We start from the raw sequence: 8225 nt of genomic DNA on the forward strand, positions 1-8225 counted from the left end.
ATAAAAGTGTTGAATCACTCTATTGTACACCTGAAACTAACATATGTTAACTATGCTGCAATTAAAATTAAAACAAAACAAAAACGAGAACTTATGCTACTAAAATGTGTATGTCAGGAGTTAAAGCCTATTAGGATTCAGATTTATTTGTTAAGAAGAAGAAAAGAAGAAGAAGAAGAAGAAGAAGAAGAAGAAGGAGGAGGAGGAGGAGGAGGAGGAGGAGGAGGAGGAGGAGAAGAAGAAAAAGGAGAAGAAAGGGCACCTGGGTGGTTCAATCGGTAGAGTGTCCAACTCTTGATCTCAGGGTTGTGAGTTCAAGCCCTGTGTTGGGTGTGGAGTCTACTTAAAAAGAAAAGATTAAAGTTGGTCTATATATGCTGAGCTGGAAAAATGATTATAGGGTATTATCAAACAAATTGCATCCTAATGTGTATGTCATGCTTCCATTTAAAAAGTAAATGCATGTTTAGAAAAATATAATGTGCAAATTCTCAGGGGGAAAAAGTCAAGAAGAGCATGGAGCAAAGTATCAACAGTAGTTACTTAGGAGTAGAAATGGAATGGAGGGAGTTCCACTAAATACATAATTTTGTCACTGGTGGAATCATGGGTATGACAGACCCAGATCTGTTATACTTGCCTTGCTTTCCAGCATGAACAGCATCAGCCACTTGTCACACTGTTCCTGTGGCTTCAAAGCTGTGCACAGTGCCATAATCCCCTTAGCTCCTAACATTTCTGATGGCCTCAGATGCCCACAAGGGCAAAGGTTGTCATTGCCTCAGCATCCAGGGCCCACCTAACCAGAGGGGGTCCACCTGCAAATGGGAGGAGGTTAATGCCCCATGGGGAGGAGTCAGGAGAGATACACAGAAGTAGGAAGATAAATTGCTCAGTGACCCACACGTAATCTTTCCCCATGCACCCAGTACTACACTCCGTGTGATGGACAGTCTGGGAGCCAGTGGTTTCACACAGCCTCCCCAGGGACACCTCAGAAGACTAAGCAACCAGCTGAGTGTTCTTGCAAAGTCTGGCCAACCTTGGTAATAATCTACCTTGAATCTGCTCTCCCTCTTTATCTGCCTTACTTCTCTTCCCTCAACACTTGCTTCCCAAAAAAAAAAAAAAAAAGAAACACTTGCTTCCCTGGTACCATCCCCTCCAATAAAGCATTAGCTCATAAACTTTACCTCAAGCTCTGTTTCTAAGGAGCCCAATCAAAGGCAATAGGTGGTTTTCTACTTTGTTAATATTTCTTCTTTAAATATTTTCTTTAATTAAGAGCCCAAAAATTTAAGTGGATGAGACCCTTAAAGCAGAGAAGCACTTACCAGGTCAATTCAACATAATGGAAAATCTACACAGACTAGCATTTCCAGGTTTCTACCCTTTAGGTAGAAATAGATATTGAAATTCTGAGAGTGTGAGCAATGCACTTTAGAGAATTTCGTTGCTAGGGTTTGATCATCCTGTTTTCCAAGATGGATTTTGGGAGCCTGCGTGTAATCTTCTATACAATGTCCTTGGAGGGAGGTTGTCTATCAAGCAGCATCAATGCAGAACAGACCGTGCATCTCACGTGACATTGCCAGTGCTTAGATACAATGGTGCCATCAGAATTGTCCATGATCATCTCAAGTCTGTCAAAGAAGGAGGAGAAGGAGGGGGGTGAGAAGTCAGAACAGCAACCATGGTAAGTCAGGAGGGTGGCGTGGGTGGAGGAGGGGGTATGAGGCTCTTTCAGACTGTCAGCCCTTGGGATGGAGCTCAAGTTACAGGGCAAATGAAGTAGAGTTGTGTGGGAGACCACTCAGGCTCCTGAAAAATAGGAATGTTCATAAAACTGTACTCTGTCCTAGTCAGCTTGGGTTGTTATAGCAAAAATTCCATAGACGGGACTCTTTATCAACAGAAATTTATTTCTCACAGTTCTGAAGTCTGGAAGTCCAAGACAGAGGTGGATCTGGCAGGTGTGGTGTCTGGCAAGAACGTCCTCCCCTGGTTCATAGATGTCGCAAGGTGGAAGGGCAAGGGAGTGCTCAGGCCTCTTTTATAAAGGGGCTAATAATACCTCCTAATACCATCACCTTGGGGGATAGGATTTCAACCCATGAATTTGGGGGTGGGGGGACATAGGCATTCGGTCCATTGCAGTCTATGGCAACAGGACAGAGAAATGTCCTGAAGTTGCTTCTCGAGCCCTGTGTGGTTTCTCAGGACCCTGTGGCCTGATTTTCCAGGAAGCTGTGACTTCTCCTTCCACATAATCACTGCTTCTCTCTGCCGTGTGCCCAGCCCACTGGACTCACAGAGAGAGGAAACGTCTGCTCGTGTGTCGTCCCCAGCACCCACTCGCCCTTTCTTTCCACTCCAGATCATCCGTTCCTCTTAGTTCCTCTTAGCACCGGATCTCTCTTGTCCCACCTACAGCTGAAGCAACAGGTGTGATGATCAGAGGAAAGCTAACACTTTGCCACCTCTTTAATTTTTTAAAATTATTTTTTAATAAAAGCTCTTTGTGTCAGGTGGGGCTTGAACTCACAACCCTAGGATCAAGAGTCACATGTTCTAGTGACTGAGCCAACCAGGTGCTCCCCATTGCCACTCCTTTTAGCCCGTTTTAGCCTTCTTTCTTTTAAAAGTTGTTTTATTATTAAAAATTCTCTGATATTCCAGAAGGAAGGGGTATGTATAATGAACTTCTATGTTGAAGCCATGACTCGGCTTCAACAATTATTAACAGAATGCCAGTCTTCATTTCATCCACATTCCCAACTATCCCACCCTCCTAGTGTGGGTTATTTTAGAGCAATTCACAGACATTGTATCATTTTATTCATAGATAGTTCAACAAGCCCACAGTCTTTATTTATTTTTAAAGATTTTATTTATTCATTCATGATAGACAGAGAGAGAGAGGCAGAGACACAGGCAGAGGGAGAAGCAGGCTCCACGCTGGGAGCCCTACGCGGGACTCGATCCCGGGACTCCAGGATCACGCCCTGGGCCAAAGGCAGGCGCCAAACCACTGAGCCACCCAGGGATTCCCAAGCCCACAGTCTTTAAATCCCGAGTTATCGAGAGGGGATTTGGGTGCCAAGCAGATGGACAGAGGAAAAGGCTCTAGAGTGACCTGGAATGCCCTGGTGTTTCGCAGCCATTCAGCTCTGGTCCACGTTTGCACCCCTGAATCAGCAAGTTGTGTGTTGTTTCCCACTCAGCATCTGAACCACCTTTCCAAGTTTGGGCAGGGCAGTCTATCTCTGTGTGACTCCTGGTGAAAGTAGAGTTCTGTGACTTCTACAGTAGCTGAAATAGTTAAATTCTTGCTTTCCCTGATCTCAGGGTACAGGCTATGGCAGCAGGTCATCCATGTGGATGTTTTCATCAGGGATTTGAGTTTGGAGATGCATCATGGCACACAGAAGACCTAAAGGAATAGCAAGTGGCTGGTGCTTATGTGTGAGATGAAGATGTAAGACCCACAGATCAGACTATGAAAGTTTGCACTGGCCACTGTAAGGGCTTTGGGTTTTATTGTAGCCTGGTATTGACATCTGGCAGAATAAAATGCATGTGTTTATCAGAATTACTGTTGGTGCAAAATTTCTGCTGTGCAGAAAACAGATTCGAAGGAAGAAGAGGAGTGCCTGGATGGTTCAGTTGGTTAAGTGCCCGAGTCGATTTTGGCTCAGGTCATTATCTCAGGGTCGTGAGACTGAGCCCCACATCAGGCTCCACATTGAGTGTGGAGTTGGCTTGAGATTCTCTCTGTCCCTCTGCCCCTCCCCCACTCATGCTCTCTCTCAAAAGTAAACAAATAAAATCTTAAAAATAAAAAGAAAAGGAATTGAGGGGACTTGGTGGCCCTAATTCCTCATTCTTCTAATAGCTCCTCACACCACAGTCAGACAGCAGTGGTGATTTCATGATGCCATTGCTCGGAATGGGATGCTTCACTGGCAACAGTAACGTAATAGTAACACAAGCCAGATAATAAGACTAGTAACAGCCAGTGTTAATGTAGCTCTTACTATGTGCCAGCCTCTGTTCTAAACATTGTACATATTTTAACTTATTCAATGTCCACAAACATCCTAGAGGGAACTGGGATTGAGATTATTCCCATTTTACAGATTAATAAACTGAGACAGAGTCAGAGTCAATGACTCGTCAGATGTCACATAATATCCCTACTCCATCCACTATGAACTTGACCCCACAGTCAGTCTCTGATGCCCTCTTCAATTTTGTTTCACACCATTCCCCAACTTGCCCCCACCCAGTCCCGTGTCAGTCTGCTGACTCACACACAAACAGAGCCCATTCTTCCCTGGGGCCTCACACACATGGTTTGTGGCTTTCTCTTCTTCCCTCACATAGCTATGATTCCACTTATCTGAAATGTCTGGAATAAGCAAATCCATAAACAGAAAGCAGGCTGGAGGTTGCAGGGCTGCCTGCTTTACCTGGCATGCAGAAAGGAGTAATAGCTGTGAGCCTCCTGGCTGGTTAAAGCTCTTTCTCCTTTTCCATTCTACCCTCTCCTGGAGCCTGGTTCATCTCCTAGGAACAAGGAGTTCTGGGAGAAGGAAACATTTCTATGACGTGATCTGAGCTTCCAGAAGAAAATTTCCATTTTACCACAGGCAAAAGAACAGGGAAGGTAGAAACACCCCAAAAGTCCATCAATGGATAAACGGATACACAGAATGTGGTCCATCCATGCGATGGGAGATTAGTCTATGAAGAGGAATTATGTCCAACCATGATATGGATAAAGCTTAAAAACATTATACTGAGTGAAAGAAGGTAGGCACAAAGTCCACACGGTATATGAAATGTTCAGAATAGACATATCTATGTACCCAGAAAGCAGACAAGTAGTAGCCAGGGGCTGGGGGCAGGAGAGAATGGAGAGCAAGTGCTAATGGAACAAGGTTTTGGGGATAGGTTGTTGAAAATGTTCTGAAATTAGAGAGTGGTGAAGGCTATAGCTCCTTGTAAACATACTAGGAACCACTGGCTTGTACACATTAAAAAGGTGAACATTATTGCATGTGACTCATATCTAAGTAAACATTAAAAAATGAGTCTCATCGCCCTCCCTGCAAAAAAGAAATGCTACAACACACCACCACCAAATAAACAACCCAAACCTGAGCCACCCAGGCACCCCAACAAACATATTAAAGGACTTTATAGTGGTGAAATTAGCAAAATTCAGACAGCATCTCCCAATACAAGCACTCCTGTTTCATCAAGAAATACACTTCAGGGCAGCCCAGGTGGCTCAGCGGTTTAGTGCCTCCTTCAGCCCAGGGCGTGATCCTGGAGACCCGGATCAAGTCCCACATCAGGCTCCCTGCGAGGAGCCTGCGTCTCCCTCTGCTTTTCTCTCTTTCTCTCTCTGTGTGTGTCTCTTGTGAATAAATGAATAAAATCTTAAAAAAAAAAAAAAAAAGAAAGAAAGAAATACACTTCAGAGGGGGCGCCGTGGCTCAGTCGGTTAAGTGTCTGACTCTTGGTTTTGGCTTGGGTCATGATCTCATGGGTGGTGAGATCAAGTCCCATGTTTGGCTCTGCGCTCAGCAGGGAGTCTGCTTGATGGTTCTCTCCCTCTGCCTCTCCCCTCCACTGTCTCTCTCTCTCTCTCTAAAAATAGATATTCAAAAAAAATTTCAGGGTAACAAGGAAAAAAGAGATGGAAGATTAAAAGAAAATAAGGGACATATAAACTAATTGCAATATGTGGATACTATTTGGATCTTGAGTCAAACAAAAATTGTAAAAAAAAATTGATGAGACAATTGACATTTTGAACACTGTGGATATTTGATATGAATAAGTTACTAATTTCTCAAAGGTGATAATATGGATACATGGTTTCAGTGTGTTTCAGAAATACAGATTAAAATATTCATAGTTGAGGGATCCCTGGGTGGTGCAGCGGTTTAGCGCCTGCCTTTGGCCCAGGGCGCGATCCTGGAGACCGGGGATTAAATCCCACATCGGGCTCCCGGTGCATGGAGCCTGCTTCTCCTTCTGCCTGTGTCTCTGCCTCTCTCTCTCTCTCTGTCTCTCTCTCTCTGTGACTATTATAAATAAAATAAAATAAAATATTCATAGTTGAAATAATACAGTGTGGGGGATTCTTTCTCCAATTGAATTGTACTAACACACCTGGTTTTGGGGACACACTAATTTCTTGGTTCTCCTCTCCCTTTTCAACACTCTCTTGCTCTATTTGAAATGAGTTGATTTTTGTTTTTACTTGTTTCTTGTCTGTTCCCCACAAGAGCAGCAATCCTGTCTCTTGCATATTGCCACATCCCACAGGTTTAGCATAGCACCTGGAATATATTAAGAGCAAAATACTGAATGAATGAACATCAATGTAGGTCTTAACATTGCTCTAGTCCTGAGTTCCAGGTCCACATACCCAGCTGTCAACTCAACAGCTACATCTACACCCAGACCAGATATCTCCTCTAGTTATCTTCAAAGATGATGGTGATGATGACAGAAGCTAACAGTTTTATAACACTGAGTGAAGCCAGCACATATGTTGATTTGTTTGATAATAACAATTATCCTCTGTGATTTCATTTAACAGAATGGGAAGCTGAGGCCCTGAGACATCATGTGCCTTGCCCAAGGTCACATACCTCAATTGCACCAGGGTTAGGATGTGAAGAGGCTCTGGCAGACCAAACTTGATGGGCTCTCCTGACTTAAGACTGTGGCCATTCTCCTAGGCACACAGAATCACCATTTGGGGTCACCTTAGACTTTTTTTTTAAAGATTTTATTTATTCATGAGAGACACACAGAGAGAGGCAGACACATAGGCAGAGGGAGATGCAGGCTCCTTGCTGGGAGCCCGATGTGGGACTTGACTCCCAGACCTTGGGATCATGCCCTGAGCTGAAGGCAGACACTCAACCGCTGAGCCACGCAGGTGTCCCATCACCTCAGACTTCTGCCTCCCCCTTTCCTTCCTACCCCTTTCCTGCCCCGGTTTCAAGTTCAGGCTTCAGGCTGGCCCTCCATTCCTCAATCCCTGTATCACTCAGCCGATGCTCAATACATCTTTGCTGCCTTGAGGGCAAAACTGCCCCAATCTGAGCACACATTATTTATTCCTTCATTTAACATGGGCACCCACTGGGTTAAGCTCCATCCTTCCCAGCTGTGGGGCCCTAAGCAAGTTACTTAACCTCCTGCAGTGGGTCGAATGGTGCCATCCTGCCCCTAAATATACTTCCATGTCCCAATTCCAGAGCTGGAGACCTTATTTGAAAAAAGAGTTTTTGCAGATGTTAAGTCAAGAATCTTCTGAGATTGTGCAAATGGGCTCTAAATCCAATGACAAGTGTTCTCATAAGAGATATAGAAGACAGACACACACACAAGAAGAAGAAGAGGAAGAAGAAGAAGAAGAAGAAGAAGAAGAAGAAGAAGAAGAAGAAGAAGAAGAAGAAGAAGACGACAGACACACACGGAGAAGGCCACCTGAAGACAGAGGCAGAACCTGGAGTGGTATGGCCACAAACTAAGGATCCCCAAGGCTGGAAGGGACAAGGCAAGATCCTCCCAAGAGTCAGAGTGAGCACAATGCTACCAACACCTTGATTATAGACTTCTGGACTCCAGAATGTCAAGAGAATACATTTCTATTGTTTTAAGTCACCAAGTTTGTGGCAATTTGCTACATTAGCTATGGAAAGCTAATGCCCCTCCCTATTTCTCACTGTCCTTGATTCAGGATGGGGATAATCACATGTCTACCTCATTGGGTTGCTGTGCACAGACCTGACCTCTGGTTTTAGCACTTACAAGTTGCCAAGCCTTGGGCAAGCTATTTGACCACTCTGTGACTCAGTTTGCTTATTTGTAAAATTGGGATAATACTTCTTAGGACGTTGTGACACAGCTGTTCTCAAATCTTCTGGTCTCAGAGACTCTTTTCCAAGGCCACTCTTAAAAACAGCTGAAGACTAAGGGCACCTGGGTGGCTCAGTGGTTGAGGTCAGGTCGACTAAGGTCATGATCCCAGGGTCCTGGGATCAGTCCCACTCTGGGCTCTCCACAGGGAGCCTGCTTCTCCCTCTGCCTCTGTCTCTCTGTCTCTCATGAATAAATAAATAAAATTTTAAAAAATAAAACTTGAAGACGCTAAGGAGATTTTGTTAGGTGGGTTATATCTATGGATATCTACT

Source organism: Canis lupus, chromosome 26, assembly GCF_011100685.1.
Source record: "Canis lupus familiaris isolate Mischka breed German Shepherd chromosome 26, alternate assembly UU_Cfam_GSD_1.0, whole genome shotgun sequence".
Classification (NCBI taxonomy): Eukaryota; Metazoa; Chordata; class Mammalia; order Carnivora; family Canidae; genus Canis; species Canis lupus.